General features: G+C 41.9%; 1 long non-coding RNA gene across 1 annotated transcript in view; it reads right to left on the bottom strand.

The window, feature by feature from the left end:
- LOC307195378 overlaps positions 1 to 11,073 on the bottom strand; it is a 49,530-nt gene extending 38,457 nt beyond the window's left edge. The window contains exons 1-2 of the long non-coding RNA XR_013830823.1: positions 10,983 to 11,073; positions 9,984 to 10,131 (exon numbers count right to left, since the gene is read on the bottom strand). This is a non-coding gene — a long non-coding RNA (uncharacterized lncRNA). The remainder of the gene's footprint in view (positions 1 to 9,983; positions 10,132 to 10,982) is intronic.
- Between the last annotated feature and the right edge of the window lie 1,012 nt (positions 11,074 to 12,085).

The following is a 12,085-nucleotide window of genomic DNA, read 5'->3' as shown; positions in this document are numbered from 1 at the left end:
AGATGACAGGTGTGTAAAAGGGGAGAGGGGTGGGGTGTGTGAGATGCAGTTTGGCTCTTTGTGTGTGTGTGTGTGTATGTACTGAGTGAGAAAAGGGTGCATGTGTGTGGAGGGAGAGACAAGGGAGTGTGTGGAAAAAGAGATGGGGGGTGTAGGTGTGTGAAAGGAGAGATTCGGGTGTGGAGGGAGAAACAGGGTTCTGTGGGCGTATATGTGTGTAGAAAAGGGGTTGTTGTGTATAGAGAGAGACAGGGGTGAGTGAGTGGAGGGAGAGAGGTGTGTGTGTGTGTGTGTGTGTGTGTGTGTGTGTGTGGAGGGAAAGATGGGTGTATAGAGGGAAAGACAGGGTGTCACTGTGTCTCTGAATGTGTGTGTGTGTGTGTGCATGTGTATGGACGGGGTTGTGTGTGGAGGGAGAGAATAGTGTGTGTGTGAGCAGACTGGGGTTTGAGTGTGGAGCTAGAGATGGGGGTATGGGTGTATGTGTTGAAAGACGGGTGTGTGTGTGTGTCTGTGGAGAGACTGGGCTTGGGCTGTTTGTGTTTACACCTGTGGAGAGACTGGGGTGTGTGTGGAGTGAGAGACATGGTTGTGTGGGGGGTGTGTGTGTACAGATGGGGTCGTTGTGTATTTATGGAGAGATGGAAGTATAGGTGTGAAGGGAGAGACAATGTTGTGTGTGTTGGTGTGTGTGTGTGGAGAGTTGGATGTGTGCAGGTTACCAGGGTGGGATGGGGGTGTTTGTGTGAAGGGAGAGACTGCTTTCTGTGTGTGTGTGTGTGTGTATAGGGAGACATGGGTGAGTGTGGGAGGAGAGACAGGTGTGGGTGTGTGGAGGGAGAGATGGGTTTGTGTGTGTGAGTGTGTGTGCAGAGATGTGAGTGTGTGTGGTAGGAGAAAAGGGGGAGCATGTACAGAGAGTGATGGAGGGACAAATGGAGGTTGTGGAAGGAGGGATGTGTGTATGTGTATGTATGTGTATGTGTGTATGTGTGTGTGTGTGTGTGTGTGTAGAGACTAGGGGGTATGGAGGGAGAGACAGGTGTATGTGTGTAGAGACGGTGGTGTGTGTGGAGGGAGAGATAGGCATGTATATTTGTGTGTGTGTACTGGAGAGATGGGGTTGTGGAAAGAGAGATGGTGTTGTGTGTGGGGTCTGTGTAGAGATGGGCTTGTTGTGTGTGAATGGACATACAAGGAGAGTATGAGGGAGACACAGGTGTGTGTGTGCATGGAGGGAGAGATGGGTGTGTGTGTGTGTGTGTGTGTGTGTGTGTAGAGACTGGCGTGTGGGTGTGGAGTGAGAGATGGGAGGAGTCTGGGGGTGTGTGTTGGAACAAGAGATGCGGGGTGGGTCTGTGTATCCGTATGTGTGTTGGAGACACTGGGGTGTTTGTGTGCACACATGCAGAGAGGGGGTGTGTGTATAGAGGTGGGGGTATGAGTGTGGATGGAGCAACAGTGGGGTGGAGGGAGAGATGGGTGTGAGTATATGTGTTTGTGTGAGAAAAGACTGGGGGGTGGGTGTGCAGGGGAGAGGGGAGGAATGTGTAGGAAGAGAACGAGGAGGGTGTGGAGGGAGAAACCGATTTGTATGTGTGTGCAAAGAGTGTTGTGTGGGTGTGGAGGGAGAGACAGGGAAGTGTAAAGGGAAAGACGTGTGTGTGTGTGTGTGTGTGTGTGTGTGTGCAGGGGCAGACGGAGATGTGTGTAGAGATGGGGCTGTTTTGTGTGGAGAGCAAGATGGGTGTGTGTTTGTGTGTGTGTGGAGGGAGAGAAGTGTTATGAGTCCGTGTGTGTGCACGCGCCTGTGGAGAGACTGGTGTGTGTGTGTGGAGGGAGAGACGGGGGAGTTCTTTTTGTGTGGAGTGACTGAGGGGGGCTTGTGGAAGGAGGAACAGGGGTGTGGGTTTTGTGTGTGTAGAGAAATGGGGTTTGGGTGTGTGCATTTGATGGTACAAAAATATTTAGTCCATAGCAGTTTCTGTGACCTGCCTCTATTATCCAGTGTTCTCCTTAATGTGTTAACTAGTCTTTTAATTAATGCTGAATTAATATTTTTATTTCATTTAATTATTGTATTTTTGTTAGTGGCTTCATTATTTTATGCAAGCAAATAGAGTATAAAATTAGATATACTCTTAGATAACTCTTATCTACGTTCTTTAAAGTTCAGTTTTATGGAGAAGAGGAATCAGACTTTGGCAGGACTTGATTATCTTGAGTATTTTTCCAAGAAACCAAATGTGTTATCTAGAAACCTAATTCATTAGGCTTGTCTAGTACGTCTTTGCCTAGTAACCTCTGGTTTAGAGGCAGAGCAGGGTTGGGAGGTGCATACCTGTCCTATTTGACTAGTGCTATTACCTTTCCCGTTCCTAACTCATCCCATATAAGAAGGCTTATAGCTCTAAGAGCTTATTGTCAAAATCAGTCAGCTTACATTTCTATTTGCTTAATGACTGAGTATTTTCAATAGCAAAGACAAAGTGGCTTTAACCTAGTGATTAAGCAAATTAAATACAGAGAAGAAATAAAACTCATCTATGTAGGACATGTCTTACACAGAAGAAATTTTCTTTCAGAAAATAGAATATTTCAAAATCTGTTGGTCAGTCTTCTGATATTTCAAAGAAACAGAAGGTCAGATTTGTCCCATAATTCTGTGTGACTTGTCTATATATCACTGTCAAATAATAAAAGTATCTTTTTCTTTTGAAATGACTTTGATTTTAAATATAGTTCCCAGTTTCTTTAAGTAGATTAACAATAAGGTTGCCTGTAAATTTTAAACTTAACATTTAATGTCGATTACCATATAAAACAATAATGTATCTTCCCTGCCCATGAATTTCTTGGATTTTGTTTTTCATTCTAATTTTGTTCCGTTTGCAAATGTCTTTACCTTATAACTTTTCACAAGTTTCAGCAGAGACAGTAATTACAGGCTATTCAAAGGCTCAGGTAAATCCCAATGCTATTTATGGCTGGACATAATGCATCTCTTTAGAAATAGAGATTTCTGCAATAAAGACTCAAACAGGGCTTCCCTGGTGGCGCAGTGGTTGAGAGTCCGCCTGCCGATGCAGGGGACACGGGTTCGTGCCCTGGTCCGGGAAGATCCCACATGCCGCGGAGCGGCTGGGCCCGTGAGCCATGGCCGCTGAGCCTGCGCGTCCGGAGCCTGTGCTCCGCAACGGGAGAGGCCACAGCAGTGAGAGGCCCGCGTACCGCAAAAAAAAAAAAAAAAAAAAAAAAGACTCAAACAGAATTTTTAATATCTAACAGGTATAGTTACCTGTTCAGTCCACTATATAATTTTAATAGTCTCACAGAAAGCACACAAACTCTTTCTAATTTTTAGACTATTTACTTCTAATCTTTCCTTCTGCCTAATAGACCCAAGGTCCCCTAGCAATTCAGTCTTCCCTCCTCTTCAGATTCTTAGAGAGGTACATTACTCTTTCAGGCTTTTAGGGACAACTTAGTGTGCTGCAGTGAGTATTAACATTGAGAAAAACATTTACTTTAGAAAAAAGAGATCACACTTATACTATTAGACCCTGTAAATCTAATTTTTATTTTCACCAAATTGATGTTTGCACATACTTTCAAAAACTACACTGAAGAAATCAAAGAGGATATCAAAAAATACCTAGAGACAAATGCAAATGAAAGCGCAATGATCTAAAACCTATGGGATGCAGCAAAAACAGTTGTAAGAAGGAAGTTTATAGCAATACAATCTTTCCTCAGGAAACAAGAAAAACCTCAAATAAACAACCTAACCTTACACCTAAGGCAATTAGAGAAAGAACAAACAAAACCCAAGTTACTGGAAGGAAAGAAATCCTAAAGAGCAGAGCAGAAATAAGTGAAATAGACAAAGAAAGTAATAGCAAGGATCAATGAAACTAAAAGCTCCTTCTTTGAAAAGATAAACAAAACTGATAAACCTTTAGCCAGACTCATCAAGAAAAACAAAGGGAGAGGGCTCAAGTCAGTAAAATTAGAAATGAAAAAGGAGAAGTTACAAAGGACACCACAGAAATAGAAAGGATCATAAGAGACTACTATAAGCAACTATATACCAATAAAATGGACAATCTAGAAGAAAGGGACAAATTCTTAGAAAGGTACCATCTCCCAAGACTGAAGCAGCAAGAAATAGAAAATAGGAACAGACCAATCACAAGTACTGAAAAGCTAAATAGTGTTGGAAGGATGTTAATAATAACAGTAATGCCCTATTCCATCCCTTCCCAGCTCTAGTATTTGTCCTCAGGATCAACCTCTTCCAAATTTCAAAAATTTTTGGTACATATCTTGCTACTCCAAATAGTGTGCTTACTCTGAGAGCTCTTGATTTTTTCAGTTTTGACATAAATATAACCAATTTTATTAGAGTAAATCAGTGTCTGGTTCCCTTATACTTTCATTCCCCTTGCAGCCTCTATTTTCTTTTAAAGCTATTTATTAAATCAATACTCAGTGTTCTATTACATTAATATAGATATGGCTCAGAGCTGAGCCAATTAGTATACCATAACTACATTTCCCTCACCCTGGAATACGTTTAGTCAATTTGTTTACCTATATAGTATACCAAAGTTATTTTACTTTCCTCTGGAATTTGCTTTCCAATGTATTTAATTATTGTTAGGCTTTTTTTAAACAATTGCTAATCTTCCCAAACACTAGTATCACTTAACTCAGTTTATCACAAATTAAAGGGCATTTCTTTTCTTTAAGACTTAGCTTGCATGACAGTTTTCAGGGCCTGTCCATTTATATTCTGGAATGAGGCACTGGCAAACTTTTTGGATACTTTCTGCTCATAGATGGGATGCCAGCGACTGGGCATCACCATGGGTCAAACGTTCAATGAGGCAGCTGTTTCACTGTGGACTTTCCAAGGTTAGTATGACTTGATTTTTTAAGCACTTAATGTAGAGAAAAAGTCTTCAGTTCCCTGCTTACGACTGTATTTATTTTTTCTATTTCTGCATAAAAAAGTTAACACAAATGTAGTGGTTTAAGCAAAACATTATCTCACAGTTTCTGTGGATCAGGAGTCTGGGAATACCTAAGCTGGGTCCTCTGCTCATATCTCCCAAGGCTTCAATCAAGATAGTAGGTCAGGCTGACTTCTCATGGGGTGCTTGAGGTTGTGTTTCAAGCTGGTAAGATTGCGAGCAAAATTAAGATTGCTGGCAGAATTCAGTTTCTTAGTTGTAGGACTGAGGTCCGCAGCCCCTAGAAGCTGTCTATGTCCATAGGCTGTTCGTAACATGGCTGTACACTTCAAGGTCAGTAGAAGAGCATCTCAGGGCTTCAAAGAAGGATCAAGACCTCTTTTTAAAAATTCATCTAATTAGGTCAGGCCTATCCTGGATAATGCCCTTTGATTAATTCCAAGTCAGCTGGATTTAATTCCAAGTCACCTTATTTACATCTGCAAAGTCTTTCCACCTTTGTGATATAAATAGGGGAATGATCACTAATGTATTCACAAGTCTGATCCCACTCAAGGGAAGGAGATTGTATATGGGTGTGAGTCAGTGGGAATCATCTTCAGAATTCTGTTTCCCACAGAGTTCTAAGTGTGTCTGTTGGTGGGGGAATTCAATTCAGCCCATAACATGTTCCTAACTACAAATGGAACATTTAAAAATTGTTTTTCTGTTTGCCGTTGATATATTTATCCACAATTGATTTGTATACTGACCTTGTGCCCAGCGAAATTACTAATTTCCTCTGATTTCTAATATTTTAGTGCAATTTAAAAAGTTTTGTACATATGTAATCATGCAATTGGTGGATAACAGTGCTTTATTTATTCCCCTCCAGTAATTATAGTTTCTATTACTTCCATTACATTAACGCTTAGGCTAGGACCTCTAATATTATAATAAAATTCATCATAGTGGGCATCCATTTGTTTTTGGAAGGCAAGATTAACATTTCACCATTGTGATTTATTATAGTATTTTCTTGATCTTTTATCACATTAAGTGATTTCCATAACTGACTAAGGTTTTCATGAATATATATTGAGTTTTATCAATTTTCAAATGTATTTATATGATTTCTTTCTTTAAAAATTTCCCATTATTTGTGCCAATGAATTTCCTCCAGTTAAATGAGTCTGAGCTTCACTGTTTTAGAGGAGGGGGGATGATTATGCCTCCTTAAACACAAAATGCTTCCTTGAGATTCTAAGATACCAGTGTTCAGTGCAAATCCCTAAGGTATTAAAGCATACAGCACGTTGTCAAGTTCCTCAATGTAAAATGTTATTTTGAATATCTTTAACACTTGCAAAGTCCACTCTTGTGATTTTTGCCTTTTTAGAGCGAATCCAATAAATCTTTGATGTGATCCTGAGCACACTCAAAGGCCTGAAGGGTAATTCAGATACACACATAATGCAAATCTTACCTGACATCAAGCTTTAGTGATTAGCAAAGACTCCAAAAGAGAAGCAACAGCTGTATACTGTGTTCACTTGTACACTCAGTGTTCAACTCCGTGTCCAAGAGGCCCCAAATCTATCAGACCCAGCCACCTAAGTCCCCTGCTTTTCCTTACCAGGATGTTTTGGATTCAGAGTGATGACAGTGAAAGCAATTCAGTTCAATCTAGTAGCTTAGCTTTTAGGGTCTAATTCACTAGTTATGGCTAAAAAGCCTGTATTCTTCAGCACATTTGAGATTCATTATCTACAATTATAGGTCTATTTACCAAGAAAATCCCAACATTGGTATATTCTATTAAAACTATTCCCTAGAAAATAATCAGTATATAGCTACACCTAGAATATCTTTACTTATCTTCCAGCCAGTATGTTTACATGGATCTCTAGTCAAATTCAAAACAGTTTCACCTGCCACCAAGGAAGGAGCAAAAGTCACCATTCTACTACTTTGAAGAGCTTTCCCTTTGATTCTCATATGGCTTAGTTTATTTTAGCCAATTGTTTTAGGACTTACTGTGTTTCCATGACATGTTATAGACTGCCAAAACTGTCACTTCCCTTAAAGACGTTGAGTACTCTGTCCAAACTCAGCCTTCACTTCTATTTCATCACGTCTTCTGAGGAAAACCTATTCATATCATCAGAAGTTAGGATGTTCTTTCCCAAAACAGAAATTTACGCTACTATTATCCTAGTATAACACTTACATTCAGCTTGAATTCTAATAACGTTTGGAATTGCAATTCTTAAAGAAAAAATTCCCTAAAAGCTTTTAGTATTTTTCTCATGTCACAAATTAATGCCCCTAAAATAATCTACGTGCCTCCTCTTTTGAAGTGAGTTTTGTATAATTAGTTTGATGTATTATTTTATTAAGAGATTAATATTAATTTATTCCAGTCCTAAGCAAAGAGAGCCTTAAACTGGGCTTGTCAAATGATCCTTTTATTACACCAACCCCTAAGAAGTGACAGTTGTTGCCTTGAGACCATTATGAAGGACTCCAAAGCTAAGACCAGATTTAGCAGGAAATAGTTTGAAAACTCATTAATGATGTCTGCCCTAAGTATACAAGAGAAGAGGGGTAGCAAGTATACTCAGAACCTGTTTTAAATTCTTTTTAAACAGTTTTTTTTACGTTAAAAGACATTTTAAAAGTCCAAACACACATAAAAACTTATAGGACAACTAAAAATTGTAGATTTTGAAATGATCACTAGAGACGACTTATTTTTAAGGATGAAAAACTGCTAAAGGAGGCAAGAGTACACAATGGATAAAAGTCTCTTTAGTAAGTGGTGCTGGGAAAACTGTACAGCCAAATATAAGACAATGAGACCAGAAATTCCCTCACACCATATACAATAATAAATTAGAGACCCAAGTGTAAGAACTGAAACCATAAAACTCCTAGAGGAGAACATAGGCAGAACACTCTTTGACATAAACTGTAGATCAAAAAATACTGCTGTCTCCTAAGGAGAAAGCAAAGCAAAACAACAAATGGGACCTAATTAAACTTAAGCTTTTGCACAGCAAAGGAAACCATCAACGAAAAGACAGCCTACTGAATGGGAGAAAATATTTTCAAATGATATAACAAGGGGTTAATATCCAAAATGTTTAACAGCTCTTACAACTCAGTAACCGAAAAGCAAACCATCCAATCAATAAAAGGGCAGAAGACCTAAACAGACTTTTCCAAAGGTGACATACAGATAGCCAACAGGCACATAAAGATTCTCACCACAACATCACTAATCAGGGAAATGCAAATCAAAACTACAATGAGGTTATCACCTCACACCTGTCAGAATGGCTATCAAAAAGTCAACAAATAAATGTTGGCGAGAATGTGGAGAAAAAGGGAATACTTGTACATTGCTGGTGGGAATGTCAACTGGTTCAGCCACTATGGAAAACAGTGTGGAGGTTCCTCAAAACTAAAAGAATTATTGTATGATCCACCAACGTCACTCCTGGGTGTATATCCAGAAAAAATGAGAACACTAATTTGTAAAGATACATGCACCCCAATGTTCATAGCAGCACTATTTAACAATAGTCAGTACATGGAAAAAACCCAAGTGCTCATCGACAGACAGGTGGATTAAGATATATCTATATATCCACAGTTCATTATTACTCAGCCATAAAAAAAGAATGAAATTCAGCCATTTGCAGCAACACGAATGGACCTAGAGAATATTATGCTTAGTGAAATAAGACAGAGAGACAAATACTGTATGATATCACTTACATGTGGAATCTAAAAAAATAAATGAATGTCTATAGCAAAACAGAAACTGACTCACAGGTATAGAAAACAAACTAGTGGTTACCAGTGAGGAGAGTGAAGGAGGGAGGGTGCTGGGCTGCACCCTACAGGCCTGCAAGCCTTGGAGTTGCTCAGCCTTGAAAACAAAGAGTCCAGAGACAGTGACAGAACATCAACAGTTGATTGGATAGAGGATCTTACACATTTGAAGCAGAAAGTCCTGGGGCAACACCTCACTTTGGCTGGCTGGCTGGCTGGCTGGCATGCCCACCATGGCAAACACCTTCGCTACTCAGAGGGGGAGGCAGCGGCTACCATTTATGGGGAACTGACGTCAGGCTGGCTCATCAGTTACCAGGGAAACCAGAAGGTGGGGCATGTCCCTCACAGCCCCTCAGGTTAAGGAGCTTCCCGAGGGCAGAGGTTTCCCTTTAATAAACTAGCAGGTAGAGCCATTCTGGCCTAAGGATTAGAACAATCACTAGCTGGGCAAGCACGTTCATGTGAGTGGGAAGTAGGTGAAGCAGGGACTGGTTGAGCAGGGACGTACAAAGAGCAAGGAAACAGCCATCTTGAGCGGCCTGACCATACACTTCACCCCCAATTACCCTGCAGGACCCTTACCATCTTGGTCTGTCCCTCTTCTGCACTATCCCTGGGTCAGGTATGTAGAGGTGTACTGCAACCAAATACAATATAAATACAAAACAAATGCAATATAGAGTCCAAGAGGGGGGCAAATTTCAGAGTCAGGTGCTTATCGGGTCAATTTTTCACGGAAGTCCAGAGGAAGACGACAAGCGCATCTCACTGTAGACCAAGCAATTAAACTCGTTTAGCAGCGAGGCCACCTTTGTCACCCAGTCACTCAGACTAGGGATCAAATGTGAGATGTGTAACAGGCACAATACAGAAAGATCAAGACCGTTAAGCAAAACACAAGCAGTGATAGCATTCTGAGATAATACCACCCCTGCCTATGGTTTTGTCCTGGCCCATATTACCATACTGCCTGTCCACCTTCAGTCCCCATAGCTGGGGCAGAATCCTGGAGAATCAGTTTAAGAGACCACAGGGTTAATATAATGGTGCCTTTCTCCAGTAGGGGGCCTGGATTAATTACTTAGCAGTCTTACCTGGGACGGGGTAGAACACAGGTGAAATCTAAGACCCTTTCTTATCCTGTTCTCCACGTGCAGCAATAAACCCAAACCACCGTGGCCTTACCTGCCAGCCCTAGGGCCATTTTGTGTGTGCCCCTGTAGGTAGATGCTGCAGCGAGGGCAAAAACAGCTGAACTCAGGTTGCGCTGACTAGTCGCTTCTGGATTAACGTGGCACAGGCACGGGGATGATTGCTCCTGGGATGTTTCCACCTGTGGAGAGAGCAGGTTTCCCTCGCCTCAATTGTTGTTTAAGTAGCCCCGTCATCCTTCCAATGATCCTGGCAGCAGTGGGGTTGCAGGGCAGGTGGAAACGCCAGGGTATGTCACTTTTATCAGCCCATTCCTGAACTTCATGGTGGGCAAAGTGGGTGGGGTTTTGCATTGCTGGACGCCTTAGGTAGGCGTTCTGTAATGTCTTGCACCTGTTGTAACATGCTGTCGATTGAACAGAGCTGTTGTTCCACCACACCGTATCCAGAAGCCCGAGGGAACTCTTATTTTGCTATTGCCACAGGACCCAAACCAAACCCTTTGGGGTAACTGGCCAAGTCCAGTTCACAAGCCTGTGCCTAAGTTAATATCCCTGAAGCCTGTGTCTGTAACTATTTAGTGGTGGTGGGTCAGGGGTATGCTTGCCTTACCCCAACCGGTGACATCCAAGTATCTGATAAGTAATCCAGGCCCTTGCATTTTGTCTGTATTCCGCATCCAGCCCCCCATGCAGTCAAATGAGCCACAAGCACAGGGCTGCTACTTTTAACCTGGAAAGAGCCTCTGGGGATATCATCAATATGATGGAAAAGAAATACATTTCATGGTGATCAGCTGTCAGAGGGCCTCACATGCTAGTGGATGACCACCTCAAGATTACCCCTCAAAACTTTATTTCCCGATGTCTCGGGCACTCACGGGAATTTCCTCAGCCTCCTAGATAGCTCACCAGTTGTTGGGCTGCACCCTGCAGGCCTGCAAGCCTTTCAGCTGTCCAGCCGCGAGACCAAGGAAATTGCCCAGAGTCAGTGACAGGGACCCTAGTGGCTTATTGGATAGGGAAATCTTACCTGTCTGAAGCAAAAGATCCTGGAGTGACACCACATCTTGTGTGTAGGGCGGACGGGCGGGCAGGAGTGCTGGCAGGAGTGCTGGCCGGCTACAGCAGCCATCTTTGATACTCAGGGAAGGAGGAGGGGCAGTCTACCATTTATAAGGGGAATTGACGACTGGTTGGCTCATCAGTTACCAGGGAAACCAGAAGGTGGGGCCTGTCCCTCACAGCCACTCAGGTTAGGGAGCTTCACAAGGGCAAAGGTTTCCCTTTAATAAAATAACAAGTAGGGAGCGGGCGGGGGCGGGGGCGGGGGGTGGGGGGTGGGGGATTTCCCTGGTGGTGCAGTGGTTAAGAATCTGCCTCCCAATGCAGGTGCCACGAGTTCGAGCCCTGGTCCAGGAAGATCCCACATGCCGCGGAGCAACAAAGCCCAGTGCACCACAACTACTGAGCCCACACGCTTAGTGCCCGAGCTCCACAACAAGAGAAGCCACGGCAATGAGAAGCCCGCACACCTCAACGAAGAGTAGCTCCCACTCACCACGCCTAAAGAAAGCCCACGCAGCAACGAAAGCCCAATGCAGCCAAAATTAATTAATTAATTAAGTTAAAAAAATAGCAGATGGAGCTGTTCTGGCCTAAGGATTAGAACAATCACTAGCTAGGCAGGGGGGAAACATATTCATGTGAATAGGTTATAGGTGAAGAAGAGACTGGCCTAGAAGGGGACGTAGAAAGAGCAAGAGAACAGCCATCTTGAGTGGCCTGACCATACAGACAGGCAAGATAGGGGTATGGGATTAAGAGATACAAACTACTATATATAAAACAGGTAAGCGACAAGGATATATCATACAGCACAGGGAATTATAGCCATTATTTTATAATAACTTTTAATGGAATATAATCAATCACTATGCTGTACACCTGAAATTAGTATAATCATAAACCAACTATACTTCAACACAAAATTAAAATAAAAAAGAAAAACTGAATAATATATTATCTTTTAAGAGCTTATTGAGTTTTAATTATAGCATATCATCAAAAGAATCTGTGTTTAATGGAATTTGTTAAAATAATCCAGGCAGTTTTCCCTACATAAGATTTTGCACG

Source organism: Stenella coeruleoalba (assembly GCF_951394435.1).
Source record: "Stenella coeruleoalba genome assembly, chromosome: 12".
In the NCBI taxonomy this organism is placed as follows: domain Eukaryota; kingdom Metazoa; phylum Chordata; class Mammalia; order Artiodactyla; family Delphinidae; genus Stenella; species Stenella coeruleoalba.
The sequence above is the reverse complement of the archived record's forward strand: the minus strand, read 5'-3'. Positions and strand labels throughout refer to the sequence as shown.